The sequence below is a fragment of the Hylobates moloch genome, unplaced genomic scaffold (genome assembly GCF_009828535.3).
Source record: "Hylobates moloch isolate HMO894 unplaced genomic scaffold, HMol_V3 SCAFFOLD_1, whole genome shotgun sequence".
In the NCBI taxonomy this organism is placed as follows: Eukaryota; Metazoa; Chordata; class Mammalia; order Primates; family Hylobatidae; genus Hylobates; species Hylobates moloch.
The window spans coordinates 167,719,505-167,740,630 of record NW_026652276.1 but is presented as its reverse complement, the minus strand read 5'-3'; the positions used below and the strand labels follow the sequence as shown (position 1 = coordinate 167,740,630).

General features: G+C 37.9%; 1 protein-coding gene across 2 annotated transcripts in view; it reads right to left on the bottom strand.

Moving 5' to 3' along the window:
- Window positions 1-21,126, bottom strand: part of CDK6 (cyclin dependent kinase 6) — a 233,703-nt gene that overhangs the window by 103,348 nt on the left and 109,229 nt on the right. The window lies entirely within an intron of this gene.

Below are 21,126 nucleotides of genomic sequence, written 5' to 3'. Positions count from 1 at the left end.
CTATTTGGACATTTTTACCAATCTATGTACTCGACATTCTTTCTTGCATCTCAGACATTCCTTCTGAGATTATTTTCTTTCTTTTTGAAGTACATCTTTAGAAAATTCTTGGTGGTGGTAAACTCTCTTGGTTTTTGCTTCTATGAAAATTTCTTTACCTCATTAGTATACTGTGTACTTAGAATTCCATATATACACAAAATAGTAACAAAATATCCAGAATATCCAAAGTATTTTTACTATGATGTCCTTCAGGCACCAAGAGAGGAAGCATATAACAAGTAGTTGTTCACCAAGTGACCAACCTTCTCCTAGGTTTTGGGTCCATGCTAAGGCATGCTTAGCAAACACAAATCATTGTTCCTGGTCTCAAAGAGCTTTGAGCAGCATTAAAAAAAATTGGAAATCACATGAAACCTAAGTAGAGAGTGAAAGGTTTCATGTAAAGGATGAACTGGGTGGCTTAAGAAGTGCTGTGGGCGTTCAGAGCAGGAAGCATCCAAAGAAAGGTAGATCCCAGTCAGGTCATGTTGCAGAAGTTCCTGAATTACATTTCTATACAACACTACTTATGTGGCCAAACCACACCTTTACCTTGAATCTGAAAAAAGCCAGGGTACGTTTTCTTTGGAGATGGTACTGTGGCTTAACTGAATCCTGAATTGGGCACTAGATAGATAAAAGCAATATTAAGACAAATGTTCTTAAAGACTAAATTAGAGAATAAGCAACTGTATGAAATGCTAAATACAAATTTCCAGAATTGCAGGTTGAATGTGCTACTCAGTTATTAGTCTAGGTACCAACTCCTTTTCTGAATAGGGGGCATTCCTGCATGGCTTTGTAAAACAAAACAAGACAGTGCAGGTTATACAAGGGCTGGGCTGAAAGCCTCAGGAATTTCTTTTAACTTTTTTGAAAGGTTAATAGCTGAAAGAGTTCTTATATGACACATCTTAAGTAGACTATGTGAAAGAAATGTATGTTATCTGTGACATTAATTCCTAATCCATAGTACAATGAGTCACTTATTCACTGGAGAATAATCTAACCTATTTGGGAAATGAACCCTTCTGAATATTAACTACCAACTATTCCCAAGAGAAAGTGATCGGTGGAATACAAAATGGCTCAGTACAGAAATAACATTAAAATGCTCATTTTGGCCAGAGTGGTGGCTCACACCTGTAATCCCAGAACTTTGGGAGGCCAAAGCGGGAGGATGGCCTTCAGCCCAGGAGGCTGAGACTGCACAGTGAGCTGTGTTTGTACCACTGCATTCCAGCTTGGACAAAACAGCGAGACCCTGTCTTTTTAAAAAAGCTAATTTTGACTACAGTAGGGAAAGAAATTTACTTTCATAATTAATGAGCTGTTACTTTCCAGTCATCAACCTTCCACTCTATAGAGATTAAATACACAAAATGTTCTTCATGAAAAACAATTTTCTTGTCTTTGTAGAATTTGTCCTGTGGGTGGTAAAGAAGAAAAGCACAACCATGAAGGTCTGTGCTACAGGACCACAACTCAATTTTTCTGTGCCATCCTCAACTACTTGGCTAGTGGTTGAAAGTAAGCAAGGAACAAAGACTGAAGAAACAGCACTGGATTTCTGGGACTCTGAGATGTCACACTGAGATATGGTGCCTGAAAGCAAAGCAATTAATACTGCCTATACAGTCCATTCACAATAACACACTCATCCATTCTTAGACTCTCAGTGAAAATTCTGCAACTGTCTGGATTTGTGCATTCAATTTCCTGTATTCGAAGAATAGATACGTGTGTAGCCTTGGAAAAAATATATTTTATTTTTCCCCAGACTTCAACATTGTTTAAATAACTGATAATGGAAAGATTTCTTCAATATACTCATTTCAGGAATACCAGAAACACTCTCTCTTTTGAGAAATAATAATGAAAAAAGAGAGAATGGTCTCCCTAAGATGTTAGTAATCTAAACTTTAGTAAAAGTGATTTCTAAGTAACTGATTAACAGTAATAAAATGGTTTCATTGGTTTATATTCATTTCTTTACCTGTCTTCATATTCAGGTTCAAAGATGAGTATTACTATTACATAATTTAATTATAGGACTTTACTTTTTCACATATTAACTCATTTAATTCCCACAACAATCCTATTAAGATAGGTACTGTCATTTTCTCTATTTTAGCAGAGAAGAAACCCAGGATACAGAGAGGCTAAAGAATTTATTTAAGGTCACACAGCTTGTTAAGTTGCAAAATAATTTTGTATAAAAGATCTGGTTCCAGAATATGTCCCTTTAACCACGTACTGTGGTATTATACTATGTATAATAGCTGTTATACTGCTTTTTGAAGGAAGCAACATTTTTCAAAAAAAATTATCTCTTTGTCTATATTTGAAAATGGTAGGAGAGAAAATGTAATATTCCAGGAACACTTGAATCAATTCAAGACTTCAAAAACAATGTTGCCAAGAAGGAAGTGAGAAACGAGGGAAGAAATTCTAAAACAAGATCAATGGAGTCACTGTTTAAAGAAAAGAAAGGACTTATTCTCTTGGAAGGGTGTGAACTATTTATTCACAAATACCTGATGAGATATAGAAAACGTGTGTGCATGTGCACACACACACACTCACAGTCTCTTTCTCTCTCACACGATAAATAAATGTAGTATTAGAAAGAATGCTAGGTACATAGTGTTTTAAATTCTGCTGTCTTCTCAGATTCTTCCAACTTAACAATCTCTGGCCTCAAGAACATGACACTATTCTCTTAAGAGAAACAGCCATTATCAAGTGTATGATATTATGGGCAGCAGATGAGCAGATGGAGGAAGACACACAGTGGTGATGATGAAATTTTTAGGCATATTTAGTTGTTTAAAAAATCCTCAAGCTGAACAGACTCTTACTGGATTATATCCAATATCTAATTTCTAAACTTGTTATTCTTTAGGAATAGTGAGGGAAGAAGGGTGAATGAAGGTAATTAGCCCCAAGGAGAGAAAAATCTAAAAAGGGCTGAAAAAAAATTTGACGCTTTTCTTTACTAATTTACAACTTTCTTTGAAACCCCAGTTTGATTATCTGACTTTTGAAATTGAGAAACTAATCTGTGTTACCATTTTTGAGAAATGAATGGATGAGGTGAACCAAGAATGGAGAATGGAGATAAACCAAGACCACACAAATTTGATTATAATGAGTATATATTACTTTTATAATAGACATAAACGGCTTCAAAGTGCATCATCATTACCAATTGCTATTTGGTGAGCATAATCTATGTGATGCCCGTTTCTTCCCTCAAGGTGCTTGTTGTCTAAGGAAAAGAGTAAATTATGGTATTTTGTGGCTGTTTACATTACATAACCCTCATTAGGGTTTAGTCATATAATGACCACAAGTGAGGTATACAATTTGCCAACTTTAGCAAAATCTGGATTATGTGGAGGAAAAAGGAGAAAGAGAAAGATAGGTGGCTAATTAATTAGAACATAACCATGTCACTGGCACTTTAGGCCCAATAAAGTAAAACATCTATCATTTAAGTCCTGATAAAAAGAAATATATTTTTTAAAAGGCTCTGTCTGTAAAAGAAAAAAAAAGTCATTTTATGATAGATTCATCTGAATTACAATTGGGATTAACATTAGACCACTAGAAAATTTCTGATTTATACAACTACTAGTGAGATGTCATATAGAGATTCTTCATTATAAAATTTGTTCCGTTTTGAATAAAAATGTTAATCATACCAGGAGAAATTACTATACATATTCAATACCACTGCCAGTAAAAATAGTAGTGATTACATCAGTAGTGGCTACTATGTTCTGAGCATGTGTCAGGACACATCCACAACAGTACAGTATGAAGGCAATTATGACCAGAGATACTTATTTGATTTAAATAAATATATTTTTATTTCTTATTTATCTCATAAAGTAAATTTCATATCAGATTTTGACATGAACATGTTTTCCCCGGATCTACATTTAACAGCCTCCAGTTTCTGTCCCATCTCATTCTTGGTCTCACGTAGTCCCTCATCACACATCTTTCTTAAAACAGCCTCCACGCTGGTTTCCCTGCCATCAATTTCTTAATTCACACCAAATCCTCCCTACCAATCCACTCATCACATTGTAGTAGACTGTTTTTTTTTAGGGTAAAAAAGGTTTTAAAGCACCCTGCTCAACAACCCACATACTTCTTGCTGCTTTGCCATTGTGTGTGTGAACATGAGCTGATGTTTCTCAACCCCATACCTAGAACACACCTTTCCCTGTGCTTTGCCAGGCAAACTCCTCCTCACTTGTAAGCCTGCCTCAAAAATTAGCTCCTCTGAGAAGCCTTCCCTGACTCCCCTAGATCTAACAATGCTTGTCTCCTAGATTCATCAGGGTTTATCTGGCTAGGTAAGAGTTGTAGAGGCAACTTCAGATTTATATATACATATATGTAACTAAAAGAACATACACATATATACATATATGTATTTTATTTATGCATCCAAATACTGAATATTACTTTTAATCATATGAATATATTAATAATGAACATACTATTTAAGTAATATAAATTACATGAATAATATTAATGAAATTCACATCTTTTTAAAAGTTCTTAGTTTAACATAATTTTTCTTAGTGCCTCACTGTTTTTAAAAGCAATCCTTAGCTTCCTGAATTTGCATGAGAAGAATGTTACCTGCTGATTGCTGGTGGATGGCTCATACTCAAAAAGTGTTTGCTGATTGCTATTATTAAGGAATCTAAGGAATCATAGTCCTGGTGGGTGTGGTAAGCAATCATTCTTAGTCTAATCAACATTTCCATGAAACTCTAAAGCTTTCTGCTTTCAACATATGTGGAGCACGTAAGGAAAAAAGCACTGTGCTTTATAAAACATTTTATTAGAGATTGGTGAATACATCAGTGCACCTCTGAAAGAAACCAACAGCAGATGTTCCTGCCTATACGGTAGCCCTGCTGCCTTGGTGGGGGTGTATCTCTAGATTAATGAACGGCCTGTACATTCGTTGTTCACCCAACAGCCACCCCCTGCTTTCCTGGCTAGCATAACCTGATTTTCTTTTGGGTAGCAATATGCTTATCTACAGACTGATTGGTCGATGGGTAGGTATGGGATTCAATTATGAGTGATGAAACCTAAAGTGGAAGTTTGAAAAGAGCTTTTGGAAAAGATTGTCTTCCCTGATTAAAGAGACAATAAAACCCTTTTTGGCCCCTGCTTCCTCACCTACTGCTTAGAATACTGTTGTATGTGATATAATGCTTTTGAAGTTGTGGCAGCCATCTTGAGGCCCTGAGGGATGACACAATCGACTAACCAAAGAAGAAGGAATGGAATTTTCCCAATATTTGGTTATCGGAACCAAGATGATACCATCAAGCAATAGCACCAATTGCAGAATTATCTATCTCCAGACTTCTTATATCAGATTTAAACATTATTATTATTCAAGACACTTTGATTGGATATTTTGTACTTGTAACTAAATATATGATGTTATAAATGGGTCCAGAAAAAAATCTGAAGATTCTAGCTTTGGTGATTACCAGTAATGAAGTTAAACAAAGGAAACCAAAGCAGAATTGCCTAGGAAAGGAGAAGCTGATGAGTGATCTTTTTGTTACGATCTGTTTCTATTGCTGTGGAACACCGGATGGAGAGGTGGGGAAAAGTAGAGATGAAGGCTGATACTCAGAGGAGACCCGGGCAGATGGATGACTTGGACATCTCTGCACGGAGATGAAAGTTACAGCCATGGACCTGACTCAGACACAGAAAGGGCTGAAGTCAGAACATGCTGGATGCTTTTTTAGAGGACAGGAAGAGCAGAAAGCGCCAGCAAAGGCAATGGCCAGAGGCACTCAGGAGAGACAAAGCAGTGAGCTCTCTCACATTCAGTTAAGGAGTGCAGGAGTGGGAGTTGAAACCCTTTTGGAGAACAATTTGGGATTATCAAATTTTTGAATGTGCATTCTTTGTCTTTTGTCCTGGTAGTACCATTTCTTAAATAATTATCCTAAAAAAAATTAGTATTTCAGTGAAAAAACATAAGCCCAAAGATGTTCACTGCAGCCAAAAAATGAGAAACTACCCAAGTGTTCATCCTGGGAGACTGGGTAAAAATATTATGTAAATTTACACAGTGAAAGTAAGAAAAAGAATAACAGGCTAATATACGTTAGATATGGACAAAATGCCTAGGATAAATTAATGGACACAAGTAAACAAGAAATCCCAAACAAACAGAAAACCTGTATGTATACTATTATAGGCACATCCACATCCACCCTCACGCACACCCATACTGAGGGTTGTATACAAGTAGAAAAAAGTATAAAAGTTCATTTAACAAACTGTTAATAGTGGCTTTTTTTCTGGAAGGAAGGATCATTGAGGATTTTCCCTTTTCATTTTTTTACTCACCTGGAACGTTCAATTTTTTTTTTAATTTTTAATTTTTTTTTTATTTTTTATTTTAAGATAGAGTGTCTATCTGTCACCCAGGCTGGAGTGCAGTGGCGTGATCTCTCAGCTCACTGCAACCTCTACCTCCTGGGCTCAAGCGATCTTCCCACCTCAGCCTCCCAAGTAACTGGGACTATAGGCACATGCCACCATGCCTGGCTAATTTTTTTATTTTTTGTAGAGACAAGGTTTTATCATGTTGCCCAGGTTGTTCTCAAACTCCTGGGTGCAAGCAATCTGCCCGTCTCAGCCTCCCAAAGTGGTGGAATTACATGTGTTAACCACCACCACACTGGTGGAATGTTCAAATTTTAAAATAATTTTAGCAATGAAAGAATGCAGATAAAAAAACTGAAGAAAGAACCGTGACACTTTGGGAGGCCGAGGCAGGCAGATCACGAGGTCAGGAGATCGAGACCATCTTGGTTAACATGGTGAAACCCCGTCTCTACTAAAAATACAAAAAATTAGTCAGGTGTGGTGGTGGGCACCTGTAGTCGCAGCTACTCGGGAGGCTGAGGCAGGAGAATGGCCTGAACCCAGGAGGCGGAGCTTGCAGTGAGCCGAGATAGCGCCACTGCAGTCTGGCCTGGGCGAAAGAGCAAGATTCTGTCTCAAAAAAAAAAAAGAACCAAACCAAACCAAACAAAAAAAACCGTGAGAGTTTAAGGGAGTGGGGACTCGCATATACAAATGTTACAAAGTGAATGTGGAAGAACCTGCAAAAAATGCCACTGGATTTGGTGAACGCTATCTTATAAATGGGGCTATTTCTTTCTAAAAAATTGTCTCCTGAGACCAAATTCCTAAAAACAAAATTACTGAGTAAATGCATGTGAATTAAAAATAAAGCAATTGATGAATATCTTGTTTTTCTAAAATAGTATGGGACTAACAATACTTGAGAACTATAATCAACTACTGAAAAAATTTGATGCCTTTAAAAACAGGAGTACAAAAATTACAAATGATGAAGCTGATGGAAAATACAAATTGTACTGTGCATATAGCAGCAGCAACATGACCTTTAAATGCAGTTTTTCAGCCCCACATCCTAAAACCAAGAAGTCCTTATAGAAATAAAGATAGAACAATAAATACAAAGAAAAGATAAAGACAAGATTTTATTTCAACTTGTGTAAAATTGCTGAGGGCACTCTTGAAAGCTTTTCTTACTTTAAATGGACTATTCAATCTTGTCAAAATCTTAAATATTGTGCTACATTTTTAACATCTACTTGCCAATAAAAGGCATGACAGTGGACAGTTTGGGTATAAGAACATGTGTTTCTCTTTTCTCTAGATATTAATCCTATTTATTTATTTATTTGAGATGGAGTCTCACTCTGTCGCCCAGGCTGGAGTGCAGCGGTGTGATCTTGGCTCACTGCAACCTCCGCCTCCTGGGTTCAAGCGATTCTCCTGCCTCAGCCTCCCTGCCCCAGCCTGTAGCTGGGACTACAGGAATGCGCCACCACGCCTGGCTAATTTTTGTATTTTTTTTAGTAGAGATGGGGTTTCACCATATTGGCCAGGCTGCTCTCGAACTCCTGGCCTCATGATCTGCCTGCTTCAGCCTCCCAAAGTTCTAGGATTACAGGTGTGAGCCACTGTGCCCAGTTGACATTAACACTTTACAATTCACAATGGGCTATCTGTGGCTTTTCCTAATACAATATTTTTGAATGTATATCAAGTAAAAACTACAGTGGCCAGACAGTGTAAGTAGTTTTACATAATATACATAAACCTGTAAAGTTTTTTAAAATGCATCTTAATCTAGTAAATCATATTTTAAATGCATAGGCAGCTTTTGAAAAACTTTGCCAAAGCCCATATGCAAATTACTTGATTTTACATATTTGATTTTTTAAAACATTTATGCAGTTTTATTAAAGCTATATTGGTTTTTTGAACCCAAGATTTGGTTTCTATTATAACTCCATTAAAAATGTTCCCTGACTTAAATTAATATTGATAAATTAGTCATTTAACATTAAAAGTGGTTATGATTAGAACGAGTATCACTGATTAAGCTTCCATTTACTCTGTTTCTCTGTACTGAAAGCTGAAGAAATATAACTTTAAATACCAAGTCAATTTGTTTTAAGTCCTCAAAATTCAAAAAAAGCAAAAAAAAAAAAAAAAAAAAGAACTAGTATCACTGAGATCTTGTGCACTCTTGACAATATCCAACCAGCTGACTAAGTCATGTATTTGTGTAAAATGCAGTAACTGGTTTTCCAGAATATCTTCTAAATATAAACACAAGATTTTAGCAATGAAAGTGACTAACAAAATAAGTTTAATTCTTGGTGTTTAAATTTCAAGATGGATGCAGATACAAACCACAATGGCACCTTTCAGGGAAGTCAATATTTAAAGAACAGCATCCCTTCTCAACCTCAGTCCTCCTCTATCTCCTCTACTCAGAAACCTCCTATTTTACCACCCACATATACTCTATAAACACTCACTAAGCAGCTACCATGTGCCTGCGTGTTGTTACCTAAAGTGCTGAAATGGCTATTTTGCAATGTTAGTCTTTTAAAAATAGAAGACAGAAGTCAAACAAATGGGGATACTACCATATGAGAACTACTATATTACAGGCAAATAAAATGTGCACGGGAGGGTAGGTACTTAACTTTATCCTGGGGAGTTGGGCAGACTTCAGAGGTGGCATCTAAGTCTTGAAGAATGAGTAGGAGATTGTTAGGCTGGGAATGGGAAAGGCAACCTAAGCAGAGAGAATGTTTAATGACACGGAAGCATAAAATCTAATGGCATGATTTTTCGAGAAGGAGCAAAAAGGTCTGGATGGCAAGATCATAGGGTTTGTGGAGATGGGTTTGGTGTGGGTGGGAAAGCAAGAATGGAGAGAAAGGTTAGGAACAGTTGCCTGCTGCATTCTAGAGCTCAGAGTATACAGACTTGAGTGTGTGGGCAATGGGGAGTCACTGGGAATTTTTACTCCTTCACCTCCCCAAGCGGGCTTGTTTCCCACAGTGGTCCATGCTGTATCGCTGTTCGCACAGCTCCCTTCTACGTGCCAGTCTTGTCTTTTCAGGAAAAAGAAAATCTGCTTTTCTGACTAACTGTAATCTTGATCTTTCATCCATTCTGCAAAAATGGGATTTTATAGACAGGTAAGGACATTCTCATGAATATATGTGAAGACCATCATTTCAGGAATTTATTTCACATTCTTGATAGCAACTTTTAAATGCTTTACTTCATAGAAGTTTTACAGTTTTTTTTTTCTTTTTCTAATCTGCTTTTTCTAAACTAGTAAAAGCTAGTTTTCTGGAACTAGGTTACAGACAGACTTTGGCCCATTTAACAAGGTCAGACTGTTTATTCTTGACAGAATTCTTTCCCACTGTAAAAAGGTACTTTTAAATGCCACATTCCAAAACCAGTGCCAGTAAGCCACTGAAGCATATTTTCCCACAAGAACTGATACCATGTGCAGTCCCTACCTCACTGAAATCATCCAGCGTTACATAAGGTGCAGATAGTATTTAACGTCACCATGAAATCTATCAACTGAAATATGCCAGCCATGTATTTATAAAACACTTCCATACATTTCAAAGCATTGGTAACATTTAAAAAGGTAATTATTAAAAATAGAAATGGGAAAAAAGAAAGGGAAGGACAGCGCTGGAAATTTTTTAAAAAGAATTTAAGACAGAAGAGGAAAATAAATCTTGTAACTTTATATCAGTATCCAAACCTGAAGTAGTAGAGCTTTTTCTCCCTTATTTTGGGGTTTTTATGGTTGAGCTGTTAAATTTACAGCCTCATTTTTAGATTCTGCCAGCCTTCAAAATAAATATATGAGCAGCACTAAAGTAAATTCTCCTACACTTTCCCCTTTTCTCTTTTGGATGCTTCCCTGAGATTTGAAGGTAGATTATTCCTCCACAGCCAACAGTAAAGTTCAACATTCAAATTTATGAAGGATTTAAAAATCATCAGTATCCTTGTAGATAGATGCTGGGTGCAACAATGTCACTCACCCTGGGTTTCAATCCCTAGAGAGGAGGAAAGCAGAAAGCAGGAGCAATAAGAGGAATGGTTCAGCAGCCAAAAGACTGTCATTTAGAAATGCATTGGGAAGATTAGCAATAAAGTCAATAAATGCATCAGAAAATCCGGCACTACAAAGTAATCATATAAAAGTCTGAGCTCAACTTTTGGAGAGACCTATACAGATAACAGGAACACAAATTTAATCTTCTCAAGGACCCAAATGGACTAGATAAAATGACTAAGGGAAACTACAATGCAGACATTTTCAACCCCTTTTTGGGACACTATGGTTTCTCCAAAGATCCCAAGGGATCTTAGTTTTAAAATAAAAGCATAACATACAGAACATCTAAGTGCACAAGTCAGGAGATCTGGCAAGGTTTGTGATCTCAAATAAAGAGGGATGAAGCACAATAATTATCTGAAGGTTATGAATGGCTGCCCAGACAGACATTCAAAGTGTAAATGTTACTCCCTCAGAGCTCAAGTTATTATCAAGGAGTGACGCAGGCAATTGGGAAGATTAGCTGAAAGTTGTGTCTAAAACAAATTAAAAAAATTTTTTTTGGATGCTTATAATTGATGATGCAATGACACAAGCAGCAACATGGAGAATGCAGAGTAGGAAATCCATTCATTGATTCATTTGTGAAAGCAGGGAGTTGTGAAAGCAATTAAGTTCAAAGAATAGTGAAAAACTGATAAAGAATATGTGCTTATGTTATATGCTTACCACTCTGGGTAGAAGTGATGGAAGGACAGAAAGGTAGGTTGGAGCTGAATTGCAAAAAACTTTGTATGTCATGCTGTAGAGTTGCAATTCATTCTCTAGGCACTAGATAATCATAAAGATTCATTCATTTATTCACCATGTACTCAAGTGCCCACCTCGTGCAAGGAAGGCACTGTGGGAAATGCTAAAATATATAACGTATTATTTGGACTGAGTGAATAAAAATGGATATGGCCAATGTTACAGAATTTGAGAAACATTATCTTGACTCAGAAATTTACACTATGATATTATCAAAGCCTAAGCAAAATAAAGATATTGTCACCTCTCCTTTCCTTACAAGGAAGCAGTGACAGCTCTAAAATACAAGCAGCTCACATGTCCAAAGAATTAAGGAGGACACAAAAATCCAAGTTATTGAAATGTTGCTTTATATTCAATTCCAAGGACCATGTCTCATACTCCTTTGAGTATGAATATAACATTTGCGTTGAGTTAAGCAAATTTAGGGGAGATGGAATTATCTCATTAAATAGAACTCTTCAGACAAGCCCCTAAACCGCACAGGGGCATATTCCCAAAAATGTTAAATGTAGGAGGCAAAATGTTTTTTCATCTTCTGGATCCCTGAGAAGCCCTTTACTTGCAAAACCTTTCTGAAGCATATGGTCTCATTAATCTTAAGACAATGCTTAGTCTTTATATCCAATTTGGCCTCAGGCTTTTGAGATTTTGAATGGCATCATATAGGGTGTCCATACGAAAAACAGGCCCAGGCATAGTAGCTCATGTCTGTAATCTCAGCACTTTGGGAGGCTGAGACAAGAGGATTGCTTGAGGTCAGGAGTTTGAGATCAGCCTGGGCAACATAATGAGACCCCCATCTCTAAAAAAAAAAAAGAAGGTAGCTGGGCATGGTGGTGTGCACCTGTAGTCCTACTACTTGGGAGGCTGAGGCAGGAGGATGGCTTGAGCCCAGGAGTTGGAGGCTGCAGTAAGCTATGACTGTGTCATTGCACTCTAGCCTGGACGACACAGCAAGACCTGGTCAAGGAAAGGAAAGGGGAAAGTAAAGGGAAAGGGGAAGGAGAAGCAGAAAGGAAAGGAAAAAGGAAGGAAGGGAGGGAGGGAGGAGGGAAGGAAGGAAGGAAAGGAAAGGAAAGAAGAAAGAAAGAAAAAGAAAGAAAGAAAAAAGAGAAAGAAAAGAAAGAGAAAAGAAAAGAAAAAGAAAAGAAAAAGAAAAGAAAAGAAAGGAAAAGAAAGAAAAGAAAAGAAAGACAGACAACCAGACTCTCTCTGTGTCATACCCTGGTAGATGCTGGCTGAACAAATGTAGGAGGAAAGCAAGGAACTTCTGGCTCTTTCTCCGAGTAAAACATCCTCCAGGCAGTAGCATTACAGTTGAACTGTTTTTGTTCAGAACTAATTCGCAACAGTGACCACTTATGAAGGAGCTAGAATTAGGTGAGTCAAATGAATGACTATCTTTTATAAACAAGGGAATCAGTCATTTGATTCACTTTGCAAATCCACTTGGTGCAATTAGATAGCCACATGCATGCACACGCATCAACAGCAGCTTTCTGTGCAGTATGGAATACATTCTCTTTCTACATGGCAGAAATTCTCACAGTGGTCATCGATATTTGCCTTCACCGTGGAGGCAGAGTTAACCTATCAGATGGTAACTCAAATGTGTTTTATTACCACTGAGAATGCGCAATGGAGAATCTGGATGGGTTTTCATGTTTGTTTTGGCTCTGGCATTTTCCATGTACCCAGCCCTGGGAATCCTAAAGAAAACGTGTCCTGTTCCCAGCTCTGTGCACTGCCCCCATTGTGTTCCACTTCCCTCACTGGTGAAAGTGAAAACGAAACCGGCACAAACACTCCATTGTTAACTATGAAATATGTACTGGCAACTGGATGTTTTAACAAAACAGACCTGGTTGTGTCACGGCAAGATGTTGAGCGGGGAAGGAGTCACAGGAGCTCTTCCTGCTTCAGAGGTGTGTCCTGCACTTTCGCTGAGGTGCCGAGGCGATGGGGCTTTGGGTTTTTTCCATTATACTCATGTAATGTTCTTGGTTTGATTTATTCAGTATGCACTGGCAGCTTTTGGAGGCTTCTGTGTGAGCTACTCGGCTGCCCAAGCCGAGGCACAAACCCTGCCAGGTCTCCATAGTAAATACAACACGCACGAAGAGGAAACAAGCATAAACAATTTATTTTCTCCTGTAAAAGATGACATTGTTCTCCGATCTCTGGTCCTGCTTCACTTCGTCACTTGATGGTGCCAACTGGGTGCCGTGGAATGAGTTATTCCAAACACACACACACACACACACACACACACACACACACACACACACACCCCAAGCACGAATTGCATGACGCGCACATTCACAGGGCCCACATCCAGGCGCGTTCAAGAGGAGGATGCTGGTGACCTCTTTAAGCATCCCACATTTTGACCTGGGTAAGGAGGGAGGGCTTCCCTGGCCCTTAGCCTAGGCAGGTTCTGGAGCCTTATCATATGGCCTCATAAAACCATATCCCTTTCCTTTATTGCATTTATCTCTGTTCCTAACTAGACATTTCTTTGTGTGACTATCTGATTCAGATCTATCTCTCCATCTCGCTTGTAAGCTCTCTGACTTTGTCCATTTCCATTCACCGTCATCCCTCAGCTTCACTGACAGAGTCTGCACATAGAAAGTGATCAGTAATTATTTGCTGACTGAAAGCCACAACTCCATTTCACTGATTTTCTCCCCTAGGCTTATCAAGAAGTTTCTGAATCCACGAGGTTCCGTTAGTGTTACTAAATGCTATCAACACTGAGGTCAGAATAAGGAAGGAATATCATCAGAGGTATAAGAAGGGGACATAAGTAATTTTTTTTCTTCAACTTTAAGTTCCATGGTACATGTGCAGGATGTACAGGTTTGTTACAGAGGTAAATGTGTGCCATGGTGGTCAGCTACACAGATCATCCCGTCACCTGGGTATCAAGTCCAGCATTCATTAGCTATTCTTCCTGATGCTTTCCCTGGCAATTTTTGTAATACTTGTGGTATTAAATAAGTTAATGATCTCAAATAAAGCAATATTGGGAATCTTATCAGTTATAGATTTAAAAAAAATTTCCAAAATTAAGTTTTGTACTTTGTACAGCTGTCGAATAAAAGTCTTCTCATGTTTAACATTTACTTGTTGTCTTTTTGTAATTTCTATGGAATAAAAGGTGTTTTCAGAACATGTATATCTTTTATTAGTGAAGGCAATATGGAAAAAAAGATTCTTGGAGAAAGAACATAATTCACTTAGTGAGAATTTTATTAAGTCACTAAAAAGATGGGAACATATTCCCACTCTTCCATTATGCTACAAAGAGGAATTTTTCTCTAAACTATATGAGTGTGTTTGGCACACACATTTGAAGGAAAAATGCTAACTTCATGAATAGCATTAAATGATTGTAAAAAGGCCCCCAAAATACAATGACAGGCCACTCTAAGACTGTTCAGTGCAAAGAAGACATTGATTGAAGGCAGGTCAATTTTGGACTTCATCTCAGGAGGGGAAGATACTGAGGTACCAAAAAGAATGACCTCATTTTAGGGTACACTTCTCTCTACCCATGGATGGCTTTATGATGGCTGTCCTGGGGAGTAGCTGGCTCTAACTGCCTGGGTGTTGGCAATCACCTGTGGTATAAAAACATAAATACTGGCATTGCCTTGGGTGGTCCTTAAAGTATTCCCATGTACAGTGAGAGCAGCACAATGGATGTGCTTTGCAATTATGGACTTGGGTGATTTTAAGGGAGAGGACACAGACAGGACTGAATCAAGAGAATGCTTCATTTTTCCTAAGCAATGATACCTTTATAAGACATTCAGGTGCACAGTGTGGCAAAAGTTGTATTGAGGTCTACATAAAAAAAGAAAACCAAGAGGCACCAGTTCATGACCCAGTGTTTCTCACTGTGTCAAAATGTGGCATGAGCTAGTTGTCTGTTTTTGGTTTTATTATTATTATTATTATTATTTTTTATTATTATACTTTAGGTTTTAGGGTACGTGTGCACAATGTGCAGGTTTGTTATATATGTATCCATGTGCCATGTTGTTTTGCTGCACCCATTAACTCGTCATTTAGCATTAGGTATATCTCCTAATGCTGTCCCTCCACCCTCCCCCCACCCCACAACAGTCCCCGGAGTGTGATGTTCCCCTTCCTGTGTCCATGAGTTCTCATTGTTCAATTCCCATCATCATTTTTTATGGCTGCATAGTATTCCATGGTGTATATGTGCCACATTTTCTTAGTCCAGTCTATTGTTGTTGGACATCTGGGTTGGTTCCAAGTCTTTGCTATTGTGAATGGTGCCGCAATAAACATATGTGTGCATCTGTCTTTAAAGCAGCATGATTTATAGTCCTTTGGGTATATACCCAGTAATGGGATGGCTGGGTCAAATGGTATTTCTAGTTCTAGATCCCTGAGGAATCGCCACACTGACTTCCACAATGGTTGAACTAGTTTACAGTCTCACCAACAGTGTAAAAGTGTTCCTATTTCTCCACATCCTCTCCAGCACCTGTTGTTTCCTGACTTTTTAATGATGGCCATTTCTGTGGGATTGGTGGTGATATCCCCTTTTTCATTTTTTATTGCATCTATTTGATTCTTCTCTCTTTTCTTCTTTATTAGTCTTGCTAGCGGTCTATCAATTTTGTTGATCTTTTCAAAAAACCAGCTCCAGGATTCATTAATTTTTTGAAGGGTTTTTTGTGTCTCTATTTCCTTCAGTTCTGCTCTGTTTTAGTTATTTCTAGCCTTCTGCTAGCTTTTGAACGTGTTTGCTCTTGCTTTTCTAGTTCTTTTAATTGTGATGTTAGGGTGTCAATTTTGGATCTTTCCTGCTTTCTCTTGTGGGCATTTAGTGCTATAAATTTCCCTCTACACACTGCTTTGAATGTGTCCCAGAGATTCTGGTATGTTGTGTCTTTGTTCTCATTGGTTTCAAAGAACATCTTTATTTCTGCCTTCATTTCATTATGTACCCAATAGTCATTCAGGAGCAGGTTGTTCAGTTTCCATGTAGTCGAGCGGTTTTGAGTGAGTTTCTTAATCCTGAGTTCTAGTTTGATTGCACTGTGGTTTTATTATTTTAACAAGACTTAAAATATATTTTTAAAAAATGGACTCCTAAACATTTGTGGAACCTCTAAATACCCTTTGTAGAATCTGAGCGTTCCACAGAATACAGTTTGATACCCTCTCGGGTACTGAATTTTTGGTATGGAGAAAAGAGGAGTGGGGATAGTGGGCCAGAGCCGGAATATAAACATTAGAATTCTCCAAGCCATTTACAATCTATTTGGTAAATTCAGACTTAAGCTGGTCACACTGCCTGTTTGAATGGCAGTTTCCCCGCTTTTCAAAATGAAATGGTTGATAAAGAGTTCCAAGAACACCAAATCCAAAGGCAACAATATCCCCCTCCAAGCTGTATGATTAGGTTTAGAAAAAAAACTAAAGATTTTGCATCATAAATGGGAAGACAAGACTGCTCCCTTCCTGAGCTTGCTGGTCACAGTGCTTCATGACTGTCAGAGCCCTCACCAGGGCTGCTGGTGATGTTCCTGGCTCTGCTCTAAGACATGTCAGACCTGGTGCACAGTGAGGTAGGACTGAAATTGCTGGCTGAGTGGCTGGTCTCTATTTCCCTTATCTTCACAAAAATGAGTTGCACCATGCACTACATTTCACATGAGAAGGACTTAGAAATGTTGACTTCAGAGTGACTCTAAATATAATTTCAGCTAGTCACAACAGTCATTGTACCGAATATGTGTATATTATTGAAACACTTTTGCCACAGACATTATATAACTTCACGTGTCATGATTTTTACCTATCAGCTACGTACAATGGAAAGAACCTCCCCTGTAACCTGTTCTCACTGGTTTTCCAATGAGAACAAACGTAATAGTTCAATAGAAGTCACAGAAGTTAATTTTTCATGGTTTCAGAGAAACTTTTCTGATAAAAATAACCCATGCCAGGTGTTAAGCATAATAGGCCCCACTTCTCTTCACATTTCCAACTCCTTCTTTGAACCACAAGGGGCCTCATACACATGCTTACGGATACTCCAGTCTGCAAGTCCAAGCTCTGCCCATATGCTGCAAACAGCTGCCTCTAGGCTTAGGAGTGAACACACAAGTGGCAAAATCCCTATTAGGAGGAAGGATGAGCTCATGCCATTCCCATTTAGTCAGGGAATTGCAATGTCCTGTGTGTGGTATGGGGTGGGGGTGGAGGTCTCAAGGGACATGCTTCCTTGGCACCCTGGGTTGTGTGCTCCATGAAGGGAGACAAGGCTGGAGTAGGGCCAGTGTAGGCTTCTCTAAAGCATGAGATCCAGGCCAGGGGCTCCTCTTGCCTAGGACCAAGGCAAACACTGTTACCATCCACATCTTAATTCTACAACCTTTAAAGAAATAGGTATAATACTCTGTATGGCTACATGTGCATACAAGACACTATATTGAGCAGCAAGAACCCAATACCCCATAAAGACACCTGAATGTCATGTTGGAGGCAGCCTGGCAAAGTTAGGCAAAGGACATTTAACTCTTTGATTAGTCCTCAATTTATCAAATGAGGACAAGATAAGTCATTCGGCCCAATGTTACATACCACCTACAGCTACAACTATGGTCCAGGCTACTGTACTAAATTAATTTCTACCAAAGGCCAACATACGAAGTATACTCTACTTATGAAACTTGTGTTTCTTAACAAGAAACTTGTTTTCACTAGAAAAATAAAATAATAAAGATCACAATATAAAGGGTTATATCCTAAGATGCCTGGAAAGCTTACCTGTCTAGAACAACTAATTCCTCAATTAATCCAAAAGATGCCTTGTCTTGAATACTGGCATAGAGCATACTGGCTCAGAAATTAAGGAGAAGTAGTACTTCAGGATCTGTCAGGTGATCATGGACTTAAAATGAAAATAAATACTGTTAACTGCTCCCTCAAAGTTCTATATGTAAGAACATTTTGAAGTTTTCAGAAAGAAGCTAATAATATAAGCTTTTATAATTGTTCAATAGAAATATCATTTATTATGTAAATATATATATATTAACATAGATAGTAAAAGTTGTCTAGTAATTCATCCATTCTTTCATTTAGAGGATGTTAATTATTTTAGAAGAATACGACTCTTCTTCTAAAACTTGCTTTAACAACAAAACACAAGGGGCTAAAGAAAGTCTTCAAATAAGTAGAATTACAATAATGCTACATTCCTCTATCTCTACAGCTTTCTGTTCAGGACAGGAAGTTCAATTCATACACGTGATTTGTTCATGAGGCAGTAGAAAGGATTATAATAAAAACAATACACAGACTGTGAACTTGGGTTTGTGTCAACTTTTCACTCCTAACTTGAGACTGAGCTACAGCATGTATTAATAGCTTTCATGATTTTGAACACAGATATGTGCTCCCAATAAATCAATCAGGACTAAGGTGCAAAATGGACTTAGCCATTTTAAGGTATATGGAGTAAGTCCTTCAGCTTAATATTACCAAGTAGCTATGAGGAATATTGACACACATCAAATGAGACCATTAAATGTATAACATAGCTCCTTCTCTATTCTTGTTATGACTCAACTGCTTATATCTGCAAGTCAGCATTTGTCAATTTATTCACTGAAAAATATTTCCTGAGTGCCTATCAAAATAAACAAGGCACTGTGTGTTAGGGCTGAATAAGATGAGCATCTGCCTTCGAGGAACTTATGGCCTGATAAATAAAATTCCCAAATAACTAAAAACAAGACAGAAAACAGTATTATAGGCCGGGCACGGTGGCTCATGCCTGTAATCCCAGCACTTTGAGAGGCTGAGGCGGACGGATTACTTGAGGTCAGGAGTTCGAAACCAGCCTGGCCAACATGGCAAAACCCTGTCTCTACTAAAAATACAAAAATTAGCCTGGGGTGGCCTGTAATCCCAGCTACTTGGGAGGCTGAGACACAAGAATTGCTTGAACCCGGCGGGCAGAGGTTGCACTGAGCCGAGATAGGGCCACTGCACTCCAGCCTGGGCAACAGAGTGAAACTCTGTCTCAAAAACAAAAACAAACAAAAAAACTCAAAATATTACTCTGGAAACAGAGAAGAAAAAGAAATTAATTTCTGAAAAGGATACTAGAGAGGGTACCCCTGGAGTCAGGCTTTGAAAGATAAGTAAAATACTAGCATTTCTCATAGTTTTAAGATGTCAGTTTCGAATCAGTTAACTTGTAATTCCTTTAACATTCCACAAATTAAGTTGATTCTCAGTTCCTGTATGACATAACCCACTAAAAAATGTGTATTTCCAGGAAGAAGAGTGTAGTCTTTTTCTCTTCAAGAGACGCTAAAAATACATACCAGTTCAATCTAAAAAACTATGATTCCAGGTTTTTATATGTCACCATGTGTATATAAATTGACATGTTACTATATTAAATGGGTATTTCCTTTAAATAGAAAAATACAAAAGAGCGGGGAAATTTTAAAATGCAGTACCTTGTAGGAACATACCTTTTATTATTGCCATTAAATTCCAACTGTCACTCTTTCAAATAAAGTCTGAATTTGTTTTAGTGTCTTTCTCAGCTGCTAACATGTTTTACTTATGTCACTATAGGAAATATAAAGCATGCAGTATAAACTAGATACTGAAAAATTGTATATTTATGACTGCCTTTCTCCTTTTCCTCTAGTAAATAATTTGTCTACATTTTCCTGTTTGAACATATCAACTTTCAGCAAGAATGGAATGTTAATTGATGTTACTCACAAGCTCAAATTTAATAAGCAAAACAAAACAAAACAAAAAAATCAAACACAAACCAACTGGGTTTCCTGTTTTTATTTATGGTTATTAGTGCCTATTTGAGGGGATTAAAATAAAAGCGTCCATCTCAGTTACAGCTTATCCTTCCTTCAATTAATGTACCCAAGGAGACAAGTTCCTTCCATCGACTCCCCTGATGACTCTGTGGATCACAAAGCCTATTCAAGCTTCTCCCCAGGGCCCCAAAACAACATGCGCAACAACTTCCTAGGGAAACTTGAAGCCTACCTCACCCTTCCCACTGGGGAAATACACAGACTCAGCCCTTTCTGGTGTGATTACGTAAGAATACAAGGGCTTGCTTGACCCTGCTCAAAGCTGGGACCTATCTTTGAAACATCAACTCGTGCCATTTCTCCTCTAAAGCAATGGTGTATGCTGGGCAAAGAGGAAATGAGTAGGATTTATCTTCTAACAATGGCAACATTTTCCGAGGAATCCTCTGCACCAAAAGTTCTGATGCCCTAGGAAAAGTCTATAATGTTTGGAAAGTAACTGGTCTTATGTGTCTAGGTGGTAGCACCTCTATTTTGATTGGGAGCAGGGGGTGGGGAACACTTTTATAAACTGGATTTTTTCCTGAGGCAAGTTATCTGTCTCAGAGAATTTCCAACTCCTCTCTTGAATATCTACTTATCAGCTGCAGTATTACTGAAATTTAGGGAAACAATTTTTTGCTGTGCAGAATGACCAAAGATGCTGCCAATCATTCCTTAACAACAGGGCCATGCTGTCCCTGATGTGAGAAACACTTTGAGGCTAAAGATGGACAATATGGATGCTTTTTCTTTTTTATTTCGTTGAATATACAAAGATATTTTCTTTTTTTAAAATTCTTTTTCTTAAGACCTAATTTGCTATATATCATTTATTTAATTTACCGTATGTAAGGTATGAATTTACTGTACGCAAAACAGGTCTTT